The 21,986-nt window shown below is 33.4% G+C and overlaps 1 pseudogene; it reads right to left on the reverse strand.

The window, feature by feature from the left end:
* Nucleotides 1–8,702: 8,702 nt before the first annotated feature.
* On the reverse strand, nt 8,703–14,397 carry LOC145122260 (uncharacterized; annotated as a pseudogene).
* Nucleotides 14,398–21,986: the final 7,589 nt, after the last annotated feature.

The raw sequence follows: 21,986 nt of genomic DNA on the forward strand, positions 1-21,986 counted from the left end.
TCATTTTAGTGCATAAAGTTTAGATCTTCAACGTTTGTGACCTTGTTATGGATAAAGTTGGAAAGTTTATCCATCTAAACATCATAATGATTCAGATATGAAGGTTAGAGACCTGGACTTAATAGATTAAGATGAGAAAGATGCATTCTTGGTCCCTTTGAGACATAAAGACTAGATCTTGGTTGTTTGGACCATCCTAATGGATAAAGTAGGAAACTTTATCCATTATGGAGCTTGTAGAAATCAGATCTGAGCTTTGAGTGAAAGGTCTTAATGTATTAAGTGCTTAAAATAAAGTTTGGTAAGGGACGCCGTACGCGGGGTGCAATCTGGATATTGGAATTGCTAAGTTGGAGTATTTACCTTAATTGCTAATTAGGGTTGGTTTTGATATGTATAGTGTGAGGAGATTATTGGACCAACAGCTCGGATGTGAGAATTACCTATTATCGATTGAGGTGAGTCTCTTCACTGTACTTATGGGCCGAAGGCACCAATGTCAGCCCAAAAGATTATGTATGTAGGATACTAGCTGTCTATGTGACTCTTATATGTGTTTGTATGTAATACCGGGGGGCTCGAGTCGGGCGAGGACCTATGAATACCAGGTGTGGCCTGTTGTCGGGCAGGGCCCGATGCCGGGCAGGGCCCAATGAATACCGAGCGGGCCCTAATGGAAGTCGGGCGGGGCCTTATATATGTATGGTATGTGGTATTTTGGGGAACTCACTAAGCTTTGTGCTTATGGTTTATGTTCAAAATGTTTTTAGGTACTTCTGGTTTCAAAAGGAAAGGCCCGGCATGATCGCACTGCATCCCCTGATCACACTGCATCCACATTGAATGTTTAAGAATTACTCTAATGTTCAAGAATACTTTTATTCTGATCGTCTTTAAGATAACGAATGAATGGTTTTGACTTATTTAAAAATGAAAATTTTTACTCGATATTTTTGGGACGTTACAAGTGTATTATGTGCAATGAGGTCTAAAAAGGTCAACATCAACCCTTTGAACTTTTTGCAGGTAACGCCCAATATTCCAAGGTATATATTTAAATTTGGTTATTTAATTATTTAGAGTTTGGGCCTTGAAGTCATTGGACCTTTTTCATTTTGGGCTTAGGGTGTGCCGTACGCGGGGCGTACCACCCTATGTGCGTTGGGCGTACTGGAGTAAAAGTGACACGGATGCCATGCACGTACATGTTGCGTACAAGGAAGTACACGCAATGTACGTGTCCAAACCCTAAAACTCTAATATTTAGGGTTTGAGCACTATTTAAAGAACATTCTGTCCCAAGGATCTTTTCTATCAGCTTCCCTCTTGTTCCTAATCAGCCTCCATGAAACCCTAACCCCATTGTTGAGTGCATTTTGGTGTGTTTTGTTCAATTTTCAAGAAGGAAAAGGTTGGACCAAGGTGGTGGTTCAAGGATAAGCTTGTAGATCCGGATTATCTGATCCATTTCTAGCTTGTGCAAGGTATAAAGTCTTGATCTTGATCTTTAGAAGTTTAGATCTCCTTGTTTTAGCTTTTGGACCCTTTTTGGTCCCATAGATGAGATCTTGTGGTTCATATCATTTCAGAAGCATAGAGTTGCCACTCTTAGTGTTCCTTTGGTCCTAGATTGATAAAGTTGTCACCTTTGAAGCATAGACCCATCCATGCATGAGAAATGGCCATTTTTATGGAAATAGAAGGTTATAATTCGAGTTTTGGCTCATTTGGGGCATGTAAAGTCACCAAGTCAGTGACTTTATTGTTCTAGACATCCTTTAGGACTTAGATCTATGTTTTGGACCTTTAGATATGAGCATTAAGAGCTTAATGGAAGAATGGATTAATGAAGGAGTACGATGAGTGTACAAGCCAGTACTCGCAGCGTACAAGCCATGCAGCATGTATGCCCAGCATACAGCTGAGTACGTGTCACACCCCCAAACCATGATGGCGGAAACGTCCGGGGGTGGATGAATTTCATGTATAGTATCACAACATAGAGAATAGTAATGACCAAAGCAAACACAACCATCATAAATATACTTGAAAAGGTTACATCTTTTCATGAGTTACATGTTTCAAAATCAATTACAATATGATGATAAAAATGATTTGTCTGGCGCTTTAGCGTCCCATCCTCAAAAGGCTGGTAGTTACATGTTTTAGTGATTTCCTGAGAATATAAGTAGTTTTGAAAGAGTGTCAACAATTAAGTTGGTAAGTTAATAAGTATTTGTATGTAGAGTTGAAAGCCTTTCTTTATAAAAAGATAGTGGTCATTCCGGAAAATCCAATACTTTCCTTTAAAAATGAGTTGCAGTCCTAAAACCCAAAGACCGAAATGTACAAGTATTTTCCATACTTTTAATAGTATATGCAGTTTTAAATTATATAAAACCATTGGAGTGAATGTATCCCCGTAAACTATATGTATCGTTGTTTCCCCATGTGAGTTATTATAACCGTACTAACGACATAGATGACCTATTATTACATTCATCAGGCGTCGGAATGTTATGACATTTCTCACCCCAGACCTGCCGGTCTAGCTGTTGCAAGCAGCTTAGGTGCGGGATTGTCAACCCCAATATAGATCTATACACAACTGTCATGTTCTCTTACTGGAGACTCCGGTTATAATACAGGACGTTTATAGGTACACTGATTTGTAGGGTGAAGACTTTGGCTCATAAAAATTTGATTCAACAAGTTTACGTATAGTGTAATGAAAACCCTTTTGTAAGTGAAAATAATAACTTTTCATAGTAATTTCATAGTGTATAATAATTATTCTTTTAAACAATTATTTGTTTGCCCCAAAATGGTAGAATAGTATAAATGACCCATAAACTATACTGATTATAGTTTATCATGAACGTTTTGTAGAAATGAAAAACCTTTGTATGAATGATTATCACTTTTCCATGATAATAAAATAGCATGAAATAACCATATATAAGTTACTATATAATCATACACCTTTCTCAACATGTTACAAAAGTGTTGAAGATTCACAATAATAATTATTTGATGCCAAGCACAACTTACTTGAGTTTTTAGTATAAAAATGTCCATTTTCATTTTCTAGTTTTTGATATTTTCTGTCCATGTTCTTAGAAAAATTATAGAAAAATCATCGTAAGTTGAAATCTGGATCCGTAAACTCTCCAAGCTTTAAAAATGAGTCTACTTTTTTCCATAATTTTTACCCTGACCTTAAGTGGTTCCTAACTAGCATAAAAATGTTCATTTTCACAGACTGGTCCGAAACTGTTTTGAAATGATAGACAGTTTTGTAAAAATCACCATAAATCGTAGAAAATTTGTATGAATGAGTGTGAGTAGTCCTTAAAAAGGTATAGACCTGAACTATTTGTATATTTTACATTTTTGTAAAATATTAAGTTTAATATGGGTAAAACAGTCCGTGAACAAATCACAACGTTTCTGTAAAAAGTTGATCTTTCAGTTTAGACTTTGTTTTGGTGACATAACTTGTATTCCCCCCCCCCCCCTAAAACTTGGAAAAACTCGAACATATAGGGGTATGAACTCACCTTATGTGTTTTCTTGATGAGTGGAAGGTTGAGGATGAAGAGTTTCAAGTCAAGAGCACTTGAAAAATGCTTGGAGATTTTGATGATCCTATGGACGTTAATATGTGAATATGTGTGTAAATGATTTAAGATTATTATGGAAGTATGTAGAAATCTTAGAAGTTGGAGGAAATACTTACCAATAAGGAGGAAGGACCCAAGAACACTTCTTGGAAAGAAAACGTGGCTATAGATTGAGAGAGAGAGAGAGAGAGAGAGGGTGAGAGCTCTTTTATGGAGAGAAAAGTGGAATTTTGGAAGTAATAGTGAAGTGAGAGTTAAATCTCCAGATCACTTATTTTAAAGGAAGAATTAGGCAAGTGGATGGGTTGTTGGGATGTGTAATGGATAATGATTTGACCAATGGAGACTACAGAAGTGACAATAAGGTGACATTGGTTTTGATGGGGGGATCCACTTGATCCACTTGTGCTATATAATATCTTTTTAACTTTAGATATTATTTTATGCAAATGTGTGATTTATATTTAATAAAGCTTCTTGATGTGCATAAAATAAGAGTTTAAGAGATCTAGGATGTGAAATATATGAGTTTATTGGAAATCCGGCGTCAAAAACTCTTAAAAACGACGAAAAGTCTGAAACTGCCAAAAATCTAGAGTGGTGTCCGAAGGGGGCTGGGTGCGAGGTCAGTAGAGCCTAAGATGCGAGAGGGTTCGCTGTGAGAGGGTTCACTGCGAGAGGGTTAGTTGCAAGAGGGTTCTCAGTGAACTTGTCGTTTCCCATTTTCTCCTCCCATTTCGAGTGGTTTTCAACAAATTGAAGGGTTGGGATGGTATGGGTGTTTATGGAAAAGGTTGGAAGTGTGATTCTTGTTACTAAGAGAGATTTGGGAGAGATTTGAGAGAGATTTGGGAGGGAGAGAGAGAGATATTGAGATAGATTTTGTTTGTACTCTTTGTTATGGTTTTGTCTCGTCCCCAAACCAGGATGGCGGAAACGTCCGGGGGTGGATGACTGTACGCCCCGCGTACTCAGTCAGATTGGGTTTCGCATCATTGGGCCTAGGTTGGGCCATTTCTTTGGACTTCGTTGCTTTGGGCCTTATTTGGCCATCTGAAATCAAGCTTTTAGGCTAAGGAAAGTTATTGGGCTTTAGGGTAAGGCCCATATGAGGGGTTGGGCCCAATTTAGAAAATTCGGCCATAAGTGGGCCATGGATGACTTTTTGGTTTTGGGCCTTTTAGATTGTGGATGTGGGCCTTAGTTTTGGATCAAGCTAGGCTAGGGGTAAAATGATCATTTTACCACAAGTATGGATTATTGGTTATAGTTTGGAACCTAAGTGTTGATTCGATGTTATTTTGTACTGATAGCCCGGGGAGTCGTCAGGGCAACAGCTAGGGATTTCTTTCAGTGATATTCAACATTCGAGGTGAGTTTCCTCACTGGGTTTAGTGGGTATAAGGCACCAATGTTGGAGCTTATTGATTATGTTAGGATGCTAGGAGTCTGTGTGACCCTTGCATATGTTATGTGCTGCTATGTATACCGGGCGGGGCTCGATTCCAGGCGAGGCATGAGGACTGGAACATATGCTAGTGTTAGTGATCATTATATGTATTAGCATGATTATGTGATATAGATTGTATGTGTATAGCAGGCGAGGCCTAGTGACAGGCAAGGCCTGAGTATAAAAAATTTGTAAACCGAGTAGGGCTCGACGCCGGGCGGGGACCGATGTCGGGCAGGGGCCCAGTGTATGATTTATTATGTATGGTATGGGGTAGTCTGGGGAACTCACTAAGCTTTGTGCTTACGATTTTTAGTTTATGTTTCAGGTACTTCCAGTGGCAAGGGGAAGAGCTCTGGGTGATTGCATTGCACACACCATATGGATTTTATTTATGGTACACACTCTGCTTTTTTTTATGATGTATGACATACTTATTTTATTTGGGTTGTATGAATAATGATTTGGAATACTGTTTCTACTTAAATGAAAAATATAATTTTTTGGTCATATTTTTGGGATGTTTCATTGCATTTACACGTTTACCCCCTGACCTTTCTAACAATCCTTTTTTCTCACCCTACAGTTTGATGGGATCGTCGATTTAGACTCCTACGATACTTTATCACTAAAAGTTATAGGAGATGCGAGGAGTTATATTTCTATTGTAGGTTCTTCTTATATATAATATATTCACACATTTTAAGTTTTTTTTATAAATATTTTCATAATCATGTTTCAGATTTATACAAAAAAATTTGGTAAATTTGCATGGACCAATGGAAGATATTTCATGGAAAGTTTTTGTTTGTGTGCCTAAAGACAATTGGGTTATTGCAAAGCCAAGTTTTCAATACGTTTTGTAAAATTTTTTATGGTTGATGTTCAAATGTCACTCTCTGTGAATGTTGAAGGTGGTGTACCTGGTGCACAAATTGGCCAAGTGATTTCAGATTAGAAATTAATTGTATCAAACCCTTAGAACACAATGAATTAAAACAAATATATAAAAACATGTATATTTTACTTTTTCGTATAATAATATGATCATAGGAACTTACTGAGGATTGAGTCAAATAGTAACAGAATATTCAAGAGTCATGTTTTTATAACCTTTGTTTACATATTCTCTTAAATAGGGGCATATCGCAAATCTATTGAACAATGAATACCAAGACATAGTTGAAATGCTCCTTAAATACATCAAGGATGGAGACCTTCGAAGCAAGACCTTTCCAAATACAAATCCATGTGTGTATTCCAGTATTTGTGCAAGTTCCAAATCAAGGTCCTCATTTTTTATGTATTATGAAGCTAAGTTTAATAGCAACTTACTTTCATTTGGTTTTCTATTAAAGCATCATACTTTTATGTATTCTTATTACAATATAAATGTTATTAGCACCTTAATCTCTATTTTTGAATGCTAATCTTGTCATCATATAACCACAATGTTATTAATATCTATTTTTGAATGTTAATCATCTCATCGTACAACCACACTTTATTCAAACCTGCGGCATAACGTAGGTTTTTTACTATATATAATAAAACTATGACTGATCCTAAACCAAATAATTACTTGTCTATTTTAAGAGATACATGTTAAATAAACATATCATACCTCAGTAGTAATTAGGAAATTAATGAAATCTAAACAAGAAACCAAAAATGTTAAGAAATATGTTTAGGTTTCTTGTACCAATATCAAATTTCTCTTACAACTCATAATTATCATTACTCAACTTTTGATCGACAAACACAGGCCGATCAAATAGAAAAAAAGTGGCAACCATGATCACATATACATATCGAGCATGAGGTTTCCCAAAATCAAGATTTATGTGATTCTAGAACTAAAATTTCCAAATTTATTGCATTCCATTACTAAATTACTATATCTAATTCCTTAGTTGAATTAACTACATTGATCATTAGAGAAGAATAAGTGAGAATAGTCAAATTTGTGATTCAGAATAAAACTCTAGTTAGACATTCAATTGGAAAATTCCTATGAAGAAGTAAAATGGATATTAGGACGTCCAAAATAAAAATAAGAGTGATCACATGCTTTTATAGAGGAAGATTCTATAAAATCTACAAAAAAAATCCATGCATGCATTTATACAATGATATATTATCCATACATAAATACAAACAAACTAAAACATTTGTACATGCATGTATATGCATATTTATGTGTGTGTGTGTGTGTGTGTATATATATATATATATATACACACACTAGATGTGTGCCCGCACAAAGCGAAGGCGATAAAGAGGAGGGAGGTTTGAGAGTAGGGATCCTTTACTCCTTTAATAGGGCTATGATCACTCGTTGGTGGTGGAGATTTCATCACTACCCCGACATGTTGTGGGTTTGTGCTATTAAATCTTTGTATGGTTCTGATGGTAGTTTCAGATCCTTGATTACGACTACGGTTGGTATAGGTCCTTGGAATGGAGTTATTCGTATGCTTAGTCAGCTTAGAGGCAAAGGTATCGATATTTAGTATTTGTGTCCTATTAGGATTGGGGATGGTCGTCACATGTCTTTTTGGCAAGATATTTGGATGGGGGAAAATCCAATCGCCTCAACTTTTCATAGAAATCATGCATTGGGCGCTTTTAGACATCTTAATGTTAAGGCTCAGATGTCTAAGGGTTGGGACACGACTACTCTGAGACGTGATCCTAGATGTGGAGTTGAGCATGAGCAGTGGGATGGGTTACTTTTGATTGCTCATAATGTCCACCTTCAATCGATACCTGATAGATTGGGCTGAATTATTGATACCGATGACACTTTTTCTTTTTCTTCTGCTCATGGTTTTATCGATGGTACAATAGTTTAGACAGTTGGCAAAGAGACATGGTGGAATAACTGGATTCCCATTAAGATTAATATTCTTTAATGGAGGATTCAATTGCTTAACATTCCTACTAGAGAGAGACTCTCTTAAAGGGGAATTATGGTAGAGTCGATTCTTTGCCTCATTTGTTCTGGTAATGTGGAGACTATTGAGCATTTATTCGCAGCTTGCACTGATGTAATTATGATTTGGAGGCGTATTGCTATTTGGTAGGTTGTTTAGGTGTCGGGGTAGATCTCAGTTCATTCCCTTTTATCGTGGTCTTCTTCTAATTCTATGAGAAGAGGCCAACGTCAAGCGTTTGATGCAATAGTTATGACTATTTTTTGGTGCATTTGGAATTTTTGGAATTCTACTATTTTTGGAGCGGATAACCCTTCTAAATCTATGTTTGTTGATGATGTTTTTATAGGGCATTTCTTTGGATTAGTAATAGATGTAGGAAAGCCAAGATTATTTGGAATTCTTGGCTCCATAATCCTATCTCTGCCATAATTTTGATGTAATTTTTTGCTAGCTTCTTGCTAAATTTTTAATAAAATCTTTGTCATTCAACAAAAAATTATAATAATAATAAGGACACTAAAACCCTAATAGATATCTTTAGGTTTCTTGCACATCGTTGAGTTTATATTGATGGGAAAATAATGAAATCGAAAAAAAAATCCTAATAAATAAAGATTGATGAATTTTATGTTAATGATTTCTGACAGAGTCAGTGTTATCCTTAGGTTCCTTGCACCATATAGTATGTGCTTAACCATCATCAACTTTCTTTTGCAACTCGTACATATCATTACTCAACTTTTGATCCATGGGCAAAGCTGATCAAATAGAAAGAAAAAAGTAATATGACTTATTAAGGTAATTAACTTTTCCGTTTGTTCACATCTGGGTAACTATTTTTTTGTATACATCTAGGCAACGAACTTTTTGGAAGTGTTCGCATATCACCATTATGACCTGCTATACAACAGGTTACAGCCGGTTATAATGGTCATATGTGAACACTTTCAACAAGTTCGTTACCTAGATGTGTACAAAAAAATAGTTACCCAAATATGAACAAAACGAAAAGTAAGAGTAAATTACACGAATGGTCCCTGTGGTTTGGGGGAATTTGTGTGTTTGGTCCCTAACTTATTTTTTTTTAACTCGGATGGTCCCTACTGTTTATTTTTGTTGCGCGTTTGGTCATGTCTTACCTAAAAAGACGATTGTGCCCTTATTAATTTATTTTTTAATTAATTTCTTATATATGTATTTATTTTTTATATATTTAAAAAAATTAATAGACCCCACATATTTGTATCTCCTCACCCTAAACCTGAAACCACATTTGAGAAATTTAATATGGGTCCCACCGGTCACCATCCATCTCTCATCCTCCCAAGCTTCTATTTCCTTTCCATATTTAGTGACATCGATGTCTTCACCATCACTTCTTTTTTCGGTCCTTCAACTCCGACGAACCAACACCACAACCCACTGTCTCTTCATCGAATTTTTCACCACCACAACCCAATGCATCACAACTTCTATTTCCTTTCCATCTTTTGTGGTGTAGGTTCACCGGAGTTGAAGGATCGAAAAAATAAGGGATGGTGAAGACGTCGATGTCACCAAAGATGGAAATGAAATAGAAGTTGAGGAGGATGAGAGATGGGATGGTGATCGGTAGGACCCAGATTAAATTTCTCAAATGTTGTTTCAGGTTTAAGGTGAGGAAATACAAATATGTGGAGTCTATTAACTTTTATATAAAAAATAAATACATAAATAAGATAATTAATTAAAAAATATATTTAATAAGGGCACAATAGTCTTTTTAGATAAGACAGGGACGAAGCGTGAAACAAAAATAAACAAGTAGAGACCATCTGAGTTAAAAAAAAAGTAAGTTAGGGACCAAACACACAAATTTCCCTAAACCACAGGGACAATTCATGTAATTTACTCATACTTTTCGTTTTGTTCATATTTGGGTAACTATTTTTTTGTACACATCTAGGTAACGAACTTGTTGAAAGTGTTCACATATGACCACTATGACCGGATGTAACCTGTTGTACAACAGGTCATAATGGTCATATGTAACACTTCCAAAAAATTTGTTACCTAAATATGTATAGAAAAAATAGTTATTTAAAAGTAAACACACCGAAAAATTAATTACCTTAATAAATCATATTTCCAAAGAAAAATAGTAGCAATCATTATAAACATCTAGATATAGAGCATGAGGGTTCCAAAAATAATGATTTATGTAAGTCTAGACTTAAAAATTAGGGTTCCCAAAATCATGATTTATGTGAGTCTAGACCTAAAAGTTCCCGGATTAATCGTACTCCATTTCCATTTTTATATCAATTACCTTTAGAAGATTTGACAACACTTGTATTTGGAGAGGAATAGGTGAGACATGCATACATAACTTCATGATTAGGATAAGAAACATATGACGAAAAGAAAAGGAAAATAATTTAAAATTTTGGATCCACAAATTCAACGATACAACTACCAAAATTTTATGTTATGTTATTTGATTTGTTGTAAATTGTGTTTTATTTCAACTTTCAAATCAAAACCCAAAAAAATATTATACAAAAAAGTCGAGATGTAGTTGTTAATTGTTTGTATGGTTGCAAAACCTATTACTATTTCCATTTTATAATATATATCTTCTAGTTTTTTTAGCTGGTCTTTTAATACCAAAAAAAAATCAATTTAAAAATAATGTAAAAGTCAAGATCCAAGAATAACCATGTAGGAAAGTTAACACATAATCATAAATAACGAAACGAAAATACAAGTTATAAAGTTCTTTTCTTTTTGTTTAACACCGTTTTAAAATAAAATAGAACGTAAATCCTATATATATATATATATATATATATATATATATATATATATATATATATATATAGGATTGAGATCGGTTGAGAACTCAAAGTTTCCCGAGAACCCGAAAACTAAAAGTGGAGCGTTTGATCAAAAGTAATTCGTTAAGGATAAAATCGTCATCTTACCAATCTCATTTAATGTTTAATTTTTTTGTGTTATTTAATATATTAATATAAATGTCTAAAAATTAACAAAATACCTCAAAATTTCGGATTTATTTTTTTTTTTTAAAAATAATTTTCGATTTTTTTAAAAAATGGATATTTTTTAATTTTTTTCAAAAAACATGAATTTTTCAAAAAAAATGAAAAAAATTATTTTTTAAAAAACTGCATCTTTTTTTAAAAAAAAAACTGTATTTTTTTAAAAAAAACTGTATTTTTTTTAATAAAACTGTATTTTTTTCTAGAAAAAAACTGTATTTTTTTTTTCAAAAAAACTGTATTTTTTTTTTCAAAAAAACTGCATTTTTTTTCTTTAGAAAACTGCATTTTTTTCAAAAAAAAAAAACTACGACTTTTATAAAAAAGTGCAATTTTTTTCAAAACTGTATTTTTTTAACAAAAAAATCAACGTTTTAGGTGCATATATGCATATTTTTTCAAATGCATATATGCATATTTCTTATACTAAGTAATTATAAAAAATCTCATTTTTATTAATCAATCTATAAACATAATATAAGTATTTTATTCGATACAAAATAAAATATAAAAAAAACTACAAAGACTCATAGTATTATCATTTCTTCATATCAAGATTTCCATATTTTCTTCAATTTATCACTTTTCACATCTTCAATATTTTCAAAAAATTCTTCAAAATCTACAAGAAAATAAAAAAAATGATTAATGCAAGAACACGCACTTGTATATATCATGTAAGATTCACATGTGATTATATAATGTGATATTCACATGTGATTGTATCTTTTAAGATTTAAATGTGAAATTCACAAGAAATTTTTAAAAAATAATTAACGAAGAACACTTACACAAAATTCATGTGTGCATATAGAGGTAATTCATATGTGATTTACATGTGAATCACATGTAATTCACTTGTGATTTACATGTGAATCACATGTAATTGATATATGATTCACTTGTGATTTACATGTGAATTACATGTGATTAAATATGTGAATTACATGTGATTTACATGTGAATCACATATAATTCATATGTGATTAACTTGTGAATCACATGTAATTCATAGGTAATTCACTTGTAATTTACATGTGAATCACAAATTAATCATATGTGAATTACATGTGAATCACATGTAATTCATATGTGAATTACATGTTATTTACATGTGAATCACATGTAATTCATATGTGATTTACACGTGAATCACATGTAATTCATATGTGATTCACTTGTGATTTACACGTGAATCACATGTAATTCATATTTACATGTGAATCACAAGTGAATCATATATGAATTACATGTGATTAAAATGTGAGTCACATGTGAATCATATGTGAATTACATGTTATTTACATGTGAATCACATGTAATTCATATGTGATTCACTTGTGATTTACATCACATATAAATTACATGTGAATCACATGTAATTCATATGTGATTCACTTGTGAATCATATGTAAATTACATGTGAATTACATGTAATTCATATGTAAAGTTTGCAACCAAAATACTTCAATAAAATTATATTTTCATTTATATATTATACTAATGGATTAGTTTATTGGTCACCGAATCAGAAATCAATGATGGAACAGAAAATATCTTAAAGATTAATTAAAAGTTTTCCATGATATGGCGCCATTTGAGATTTGGTAACTTTCTATAAAAGGCTTTAAATAGATTGTTAACTTTCCATAGATTTTTCAATGAAAGTTGTTTGAGATTTATGAACTTTCTAGAAAAGCTATTATTTAAAATCTCAAGTGGCTTTCATGGAAAAGTCACCAAATGACAAGATGTTTTTTTTTTTTTTTGGAATGAAGAGGGAAAATATAAGGGGTTTTGTATCAATTTGATATGGTGGTGTAGGGTATACCTGTGAATCCTGATATAAGTGTAGGTATTTCAAGGATTCCTTGTAAAATCCACAGTGATAAAGGAGAGCACCATAATCTGTAGTTCCATACAATCAGCTTCAAGAATAATAAGCCGCTAACATGTTGTTCAAGAAAAAAAACAAATCACACTATTATAAATGACATGTATCAAACTACAGATGCAAGTAATACAACATATCCATAGAAACCAATATACCACATGGACTACTTTTGTAATTTAGTCTAGAAAGAAACAGTGGTATGAATGCCTAGACCTTAAAAAAACAGAAATTCCCTTTTTAGGAAGGATGAAATGTGATGAAAAATGGCATATATCTACAAGTGACATACCTTCTCCAATTCTTGTTGGTATAAATCTTTTCGATAATATGCAGTTGACAGCAGTAAATTTGGATTAAATGAGCCAAACGGACTGCAAAACAACAAAGAAAAATGAAGTCAAATAGGGCGAGAAAACTTTAACAGGTTTTTCAAAATGCAACATTTTTTATACCTGATTAATGATGCATTGTCATACATGTTGAGCCTCTCAAAGAAAGCTAACGTATAAAATGTGAATCGATCCACAACAGAGACACCAACCTATATGTATCACAATAATCTCTACAGAATTAGCAAGAGAAGCAAAAGAAATCGTGGAGTATTCATGTATATCAAATTACAAATTTTTGAAGTTGATAGAATCCAGATAATACTCACATCAGAATCTAAGTGATGTGAATATAAGTTTTCCCCTTTCATGCTACTCCCAATAGCCAAAACATCAGGTGAATGGAGCTGAAAATAAAGAAAATATCCACACTGTTTTAGAATTCTCAATAAATTTATGTTTTCATTATTTCAATGCTTTAGGTAAGAAAAGGATCCAGACCTGGGAAAAGAGGGTAGCAGCTTGACATGTATCTACCATAATCAACAGTTCCTTGAACCTAAAAACATGAACACATAAGAGAACAAGTAAGTCATAATTCCACAACCAATGACAGATAAGATAGCATTAAAAATGGGTTCTGACCTACGCTTTTTCTTTCATCTGTTTGACTGCATCAGCCAAATCATGACTCTGAAGTTCATCAGAGTCTTGAAATTTCAAAAAATCATCTCCTCTATGTCATGTCATGTATAGCAGTATATGGCTTCTTTCATCACTCAAAAGACGTTTGGATCTTGGAACAACATTTTCATGGCGACCTGTTAAAACTCTCAAAAAGTTCTCAACTGTCACTTCATAGCCTCGATAGTCTACCTGACATAACAGTGTACTAAAATCAGCACATCTTCTCTAAAAACAGTTATGTAAATAAGTAAAGGGCCGTAGAAATTAATTGGACACAAAAATTGACCTCAACATTATCTCCATACAAGTTAAGCCTATGGTTTTCATTGTTGAAAACTTGTGCAGGGTATTTGTTTCGGGAATTGCAAGCCATGTCATCTGCTAACATAAGAATGATCCTCTCATCAGGTATCCCTAATCGTTTCACAGTCCTAAACAAGAAGATTAAGAGAAAGAATGACATACAATTGTCGATAGAGCGTAAAGAAGATCGAGTTTTGTTAATCGGGAAGCGAATGGGATGATTGCTGGGATTTTGGGTTGGCTCATGTAATTCAACGCCATGGAAGTTAAAAGAGGAGGGAATTTCAGTCCGACGTAGTTTTCAGGTTGATCGCTGAAAGGGCCATCGCCGAATTCTTGTAATTTCACTGTGTGTTTGAAGAAATCAGAAAGGTCTGTGAGGTCGCATTCGCATTTTCACTGATAGTAACGATTCGCTGCAGTTTTTTGCGAAGAGTTCTAGATCTTTGAAATCGAACTTAACCAGACCTGTCATGTAGAAGTTTAACGATTCCATGGCTGTGTTACGCAAAGCTAGCTCATGTAACCATTCGCCGTCCTTTTCGACGATTAAGCTCTCTTGTAGATACAGAATTCTCAATTGTTACACCGTTTACCGATTTGGAGTAATCCGTCTGTTGAAAACCCTGAGCACAAATCAAGCTTCAAAACCCTAAGTTATTGACCACAGGTTCGGGTTAATAAATCGATATCGGAATCACGAACAATCATTCGCCGGAAATGGATAGATTTCAAGGAATTCAATGAACTCGAGATTTCTCTAACGACCTAATGCTTCATTGTAGATGATCGATTCCACTCCAACTGGACATTCGATAGGACTATCTTCTCCAAATCGACAAGTCAAGATCAGATTCAGAAGAAAACGACCGACCTAATGCTTCATTGTAGATGTTCCGATGAACTATACTCACATCCTGTCACACTTCAACGACGATTTCAGGATTTGAGATCGGAGGTGTGATGAAGGGTAGAGAGAGAGGATCGAGAGAGAGAGAGAGAGAGAGAGAGATAGGAGTTGACGTGATTAAATGTCCCTAAAATGTCCCTGATTTATTTTAATAAGATACCCCCGCCCCATTGTATTTTCAGATATTTACGAAAGTGCCAGAAGCATCCTAACCCTCTATTATTTTAATCTAACGGTTATTATTTAGTTCTCGGGTTCTCGGGAAACTTTGAGTTCTCAAATGATCCTTCCTCTATATATATATATATATATATATATATATATATATATATATATATATATATATATATATATATATATATATATATATATATATATATATATATATAGATGTAGTCTTAAAAAAAATAATTTCACCATTCAAAAAGGTAAAGACTTAGCAGTACGACTTGTTGCTCATTTGCTATCTCAGTCGTTGTATGATGATAACTAATATTTGAGTGGATGAACATTTGCTAATATATAGGACTAGGTTATAATGTGGATGAACAACGATTGTGTGGACGTGTGGACAATGCTATTCTATGAGAATTACTAAGAGAATAGGTTGTTTGGTAATGTGAATATGTTCAACCTCACATAACTTTTGTCATTTTCATGCATTCTCATTAATTATTATTCATTTTTTTTCTCAAACATCGTTTTTCATTCATTTTCATTCTTACAAAATATGACTCAATAAACATTCTGACAACATTCTAACAGAATAAGAATAATAATAATAATAATAAGTCTATAATAACCTTATAGACGATTTAATTAGTGAGAATGTGTGATAATGACAATAGTTATGTAAGATTGAACGTATGCATATTATCAAACACTTTGTCATTCTCACAGAATTACACTGTCCACACGTCCGCACAATAGATGTCAATCCACATTTGAACCTATATATATATATATATATATATATATATATATATATATATATATATATATATATATATATATGAATTTATCTTAAATTGAAAAAGAACACTTTTTAAAGAAATTTCTTCAATTATAATTATAAATTATACGCTCCTAAATCAAATAAATTATAGGCCTTCCTCCGATTAATGGGCTTAGAATTAAATCGGGCTTAGAATTAAATCATGTCACTTACACTCATGTTCATGTTTACGGATATACTGTTAGTTAATTTGGGCTTATCTGAATTTGGATCGAAACTTAAAAAACTTTGTGTATTCATATTCATATCGATAAGAAACATATATTGATTTTTCTTTGTAGCTACTTATTAAAAAGAAGTATTGTTTTTTCATCAATAAGTTGGATCTCGTTTTCTAGTTTGTTCCAACTTCATGTTTCATCAACCGCTATAGTCAGTCATTGCACTTCCTCGTGAATATTTTGACCACACCCCTTTGGTACTTAAACATTCCAATCAAGATTTTGGCTCACACCATTTCGCTTCGTCAATTCATGGTTACTTAGAGACGGTTTCAATGAGACCTTCTCAAATGCATGGAATACTTTTATTGGATATGGAACACTAAATATGTTTCTCAAAGCTAAGTTGTGTTTTGTTAAAAATGTTATTCGTTAATGGAGACTTACTAATTCACATGCTGAAGCGAGATTATTGGGATAAACAAAACCTAAGGTTGAAGAACTAGAAAAGTTGGATGGATCGAGACTGTTATTAGAGGCTGAATTATTAATTAGGAGGGAAGCCAAACTTAATATACGTTAATTAGAAAGGAATGAAAAAATTGATCTTCAACAGAAAGCCAAAATTTGATGGTTAAAGGATGGAGACGAAAACACGAAATTCTTTCATGGTACTATCAAAAACAAAACCAGGAAAAATAGGATACAAGGTCTCGAAATTGGTGGTGATTGGTGTGTTGACCCGATTGCAATAAAGAAAGACGTGCTTGACTTCTTTGTTGATAAATCCCATGAACGATGGCCAGACAGACCCAAGCTTATAAGCAACCGATTCAAATCCTTATTGAATGAACAGAGTATCGGTTTAGAGTCAAACATAACAATCGAAGAAGTGAAAAACCTAGTATGGTTTTACAGATGTGATAAGGCGCCTGGACCAGATGGGTACACATTCAAAGTTCTTAAGAGCAATTGGGAGATTATTAAACTTGATATTATGCAATTTGTTTCACATTTTGAAGAATATGACCGCTTTTCTCATGGTTGTAACGTCTCCTTTATAACTTTGATCCCAAAAATAAAAGATCTATTGAAACTTTGTGATTATAGACCAATCAAGCTTATTGGTTGTACTTACAAGATAGTGGCCAAAATACTTGCATTGAGACTCAAGGCGGTGATTATACAGTGGTCGATGAAGTCCAGACAACCTATATTAATGGGAGGAATATTTTAGATGGCCCATTAATCATGAATGAAACATATGCATGGGCTAAGAAATCAAAGAAAAATATGTTCTTATTTAAAGTGGACTTTGAGAAGGCGTTCGATTCAATCAATTGGAAGTATCTAGATTCGGTGATGGAACAAATGGGTTTTAGCTTGAAATGGCGTAAGTGGATACATGGTTGTCTATCTTCCTCACGTGCCTCTGTTCTAGTGAATGGATCTCCTACATACAAATTTAGCATAACAAAAGGTGTAATTCAAGGCGATCCCTTATCTTCATTCCTCTTCATAGTTGCGATGGAAGGACTGAATGTTGCACTCAAAGATGTTGTTTATAAATCATTATTTTGTGATATTAAGTTACCTAAACATGGTCTCAGTTTATCACACTTATTTTATGCAGATGACGCCATCTTTTTGGCAAATGGGATAAAAAATCCATTAGGAACTTGGTGTACATTCCCAAATGTTTTCAAATTTGCTCCGGTTCTAAAGTCAACTTTCACAAATCGAGACTTTTTGGAATTGGAACCACCATCTTGGAGTTACAAAATCAAGCACAGGTGTTGGGTTGTACGGAAGGAACCTTTCCTTTTACTTATCTTGGGGTTCCGATTGGAGCAAATATGGCACTAAAGAAACATTGGCAACCCATAGTTGAAAATTTTTAATCAAGATATCAGTTTAGAAAGCAAAGGCGTTGTTATTTGGTAATAGACTCACACTAATCAAATCTGATCTCAACGGTTTGCCAAAATTTTACTTTTCATTATTTAAAGCGCCTAATGGTATCATCGATGAACTAGAAAATTTGAGGCGAAAGTTTATTTGGGTGGTGATGATTAAAAAGTAAAAATCCATTGGGTGGCATGGTCTAAAATAGTTTCTAAAAAAAGGAGGTACGGGGGTTGGCACATTGAAAGCATAAAACCTTTCCTTGCTCACCAGGTGGTAGTGGCGGCTAAAAGTTGAAACTGTAAAATTATGTAGGAATTGCATTGTTAGTACACACAATCTACGGAGGAAACCGGTTGATTACATTCCAAAAAAATACCTTATGTTTGGAGCGACATGTCACCGGATGACTCAATCACCATGTGCCACTTAGCGTTTCTCCGACTAAGTCAAGCTAACTCGACGATCTGGATGTACTAATGAATTTGGAAAGCAAAAGAAACGACAATGAACACTTCAAGTACGAAAGAAAACTTCTATTATAGGAATCAACTTCTTTACAAGGCAACTTTTCGATGGATTCTAAAAATAAGACCTCTTTGCTATTTATAGGGACTTTACACCTCCTCAAATGGAAGTTTCTAGGTCTCGTATCTTCCTGAATATTCTAGACTCTTCCAATGATATCTATATAACATTTACAAGACTCTATAATATACTATACTATTCTACGATGTCCTAGAGATTTCTAAGATGTTACAACATTATCCAACTCGTTCCTTCGTGACCTAGCATGTTCTAGGTTGTTCTAAAGTCCTTTAAGTCATTCTATCTTCATCTTGCGTCTTCTGGATTATTCTTGGTCGCTCTATATTTTTCTGGAGACTTCAATAATTCTCTAGCATCTTCCAAGGACTCGTAGTGTGTTCTCGATCTCTCTGGAGACTCCTCAAGTATTATCTATCGTTCCAGCGTTCTCTACACGATCCTAGAAAGTTCTGGAAACTTGGTTTGTGACAGGCATCTTGAAAGCCATTATGTGCCTGGCAAATCACCAAATTAACCAAAATACTCTTTCTCCCTAATATTAGGTTCCAATATTAACATCTTATTTTGGAAAGACATGTGGTGCGGTAATTTTACTCTACAAAATTGTTTACCCAATTAATATGAATTAGAATCTGTGAAATGTTGATTTGTTAGTGAGCATTTCTCCAATTCCAATTTCATATGGAAATGGAAAACCCAATTACGAGACATGCAATATCTAAATGGTCTATCGAGCTTGTGTTCCATCATCATGGCAACAAACATGACACCATCAACTATGGTAGGCTTTCGATTTAACCCCAATTCTGATAACATGTTTTCGGTTGGAATATTGAGAAAAATGATATAATTGAGAACACTCACAACATACAACACGATGATTTGTAATTTAAAAGAAATTCCAATCAAGGTTAGATATTTTGTATGGAGAGCAGAAATCGGGAGGCTGTATGTGGCCTGCAATCTAACGTGTAGGGGCATAATTTGTTGGATTAAGTGTCTACGGTCCTAACTAAATTGATATGATGTTGATGAATTAAAGTAAAGTCCTTTTTGGGTTGCCCTCATAACTAGGAAATGGTTTGGATTGATCAAAAGAGAAAGATAAATGAATTGTAAATTTATTATGTGATTAATAGATTAATTAGAAATAGTTAATACCTAATATGAATTAAATAAAGATAGTCAGATTTAGTTAATTATTAATTAGAATTAATCTGGAATTAATCCAGGATTAATTACAATTAATTAAAGGTGTAAGGGATGAATTGTAATTGTTTAATAGTTTAACAAAAGAGAAAATTCTAGAATAGTTCATGGCATGGACGGTTTTGGAGCCTTTCTAAAGGTTTCTGGAAGGTTCTTGGTAGCAAATAAGGAAAGGATTTGAATAGGGATTAAATCTATTATTTAATCATTCAAATCTTGATTTTCCCCTAAGTTACATAGACTATAAATACGACCCTTGGGGTACCTAATTTCGTGGCTCTCTCATACCTGAAAAGGGAGAACAAAATTCTCGTCCTGTTTCCCCTCTTTCCTCTCAATCCTAGGGTTTCTTGTGTTTTGGATGTGAACCATTAGAGGCTCGCATACTATTGGAGCTAGTTTTCCAATGAGACAACAAAGGTTTTGATTAGCTTGATTGGAGTCAACAAAAGGTATGTATCCCTAACCATGAATTTTGATTCATAAGGTTTTTAGTTTGTGTTTTCATAAGTATGTTGTTATTAGATGTGCAAAAGATATGGATCCAATTTAGGTTACATGTACCCTTAAGTGTTAAGTGAAATTCTATAAATACATTATTATTGTAACCTAGAAATCTCATCAGTGGTATCAGAGCCATGATTTTCACATTAATGGTACATAATAGATGAAATCGAAACAAACAAAAAATTCGACAAAACTATCTGTCACGTCGTGACCAGTCTTCTGTCACAATGTGAAGACAGTCTGGATTTCGATATCTGGATTTTCTTGACTTATCTCAAATGATAGGATAATTACTAGTTAATTTGTGTTATTTTAAATGTATAAAATTTGAATATATCAACTAGGTAATTAAGAATCCTAATTTGAATATAAGAGGAAGATAAATAAGATAATTTCCAATTATAAGATAATATAATTATCCTAATAAGATTTAAGAAAATTAATTAAAGGTCTAATTAATATATAATTCTTAAATCCTAGTTCAAATATTAATAATTAATTGTTAATTGAATTAATATGATTTAAACATTGTAATTTAAAAAGTTTTAACATACACCCTATATATATATATATATATATATATATATATATATATATATATGTATAAATGTCTATTACTATATGTATCATTAAAAGTCAGTCAAATCTCTAGTACGCCTCATTCACAAAGTCATATTATAAGAGATGTATAAGGAAACGGCCTATAAAATGACCGTTGAATGGGTTTCCTTTTCACCCTCCGCTTCTTTGTGTGGTAGAGGGTCGTTAGCCGAACAAGTTTGATAGGACATAATCACATTAAAAGTATAATGTATGAAGTACTGGAACATTCATAAAATCCCACTCTAGTTACTTTACGAAAATGTGAAATTGTATGCTAATCCATAAAAACGCACATTATTTCTTCATGAGTCGTTAATGGAGCGTGTGTGGATAACCGACACACAAAATCGAGACTACAAAGTTGAAATGATGGCATATTCTCGAAATTTATGATTATTGATGGAGTGTGTGTGGTTAACCGGCATGTTAATGTGGGATCATAAATGACCTCGAGGGTGTCACATGGGTTTGCATGATTATTCACATCTTATTTGTGATCCTCGACATCCCAGTCACAAATTGAAGAGCTTAGTAAAAGATTAACACACCATTTCTTGCACAATGATCTCAAAGAGCTAGGAGTTTTATTTTGATTGAAATTGGTAAAATTCTTTACCTACCTAAAATAGTTTCCTAATATGACTACGACATCCCTCTTCATATTGTGAATCATATTTATGGATCCTAGCCTTAATTTAATGTTGGGTTAATAATTAAGGATTAAATAAACTTCATTAAACTTTCTCCTTTAGGTTAGATGAAATCCTCTCCCACCTCCTCATTTACTTTCTAATTCTAACTTCTCTTTGTTCTCTGTTAGGAATTGCTCATTTACTATGGGAGATTCCTCGATTTTGATAC

The sequence above is a fragment of the Lactuca virosa genome, chromosome 6 (assembly GCF_052849685.1).
Source record: "Lactuca virosa cultivar CGN04683 chromosome 6, Lactuca_virosa_CGN04683_v6, whole genome shotgun sequence".
Lineage (NCBI taxonomy): Eukaryota > Viridiplantae > Streptophyta > Magnoliopsida > Asterales > Asteraceae > Lactuca > Lactuca virosa.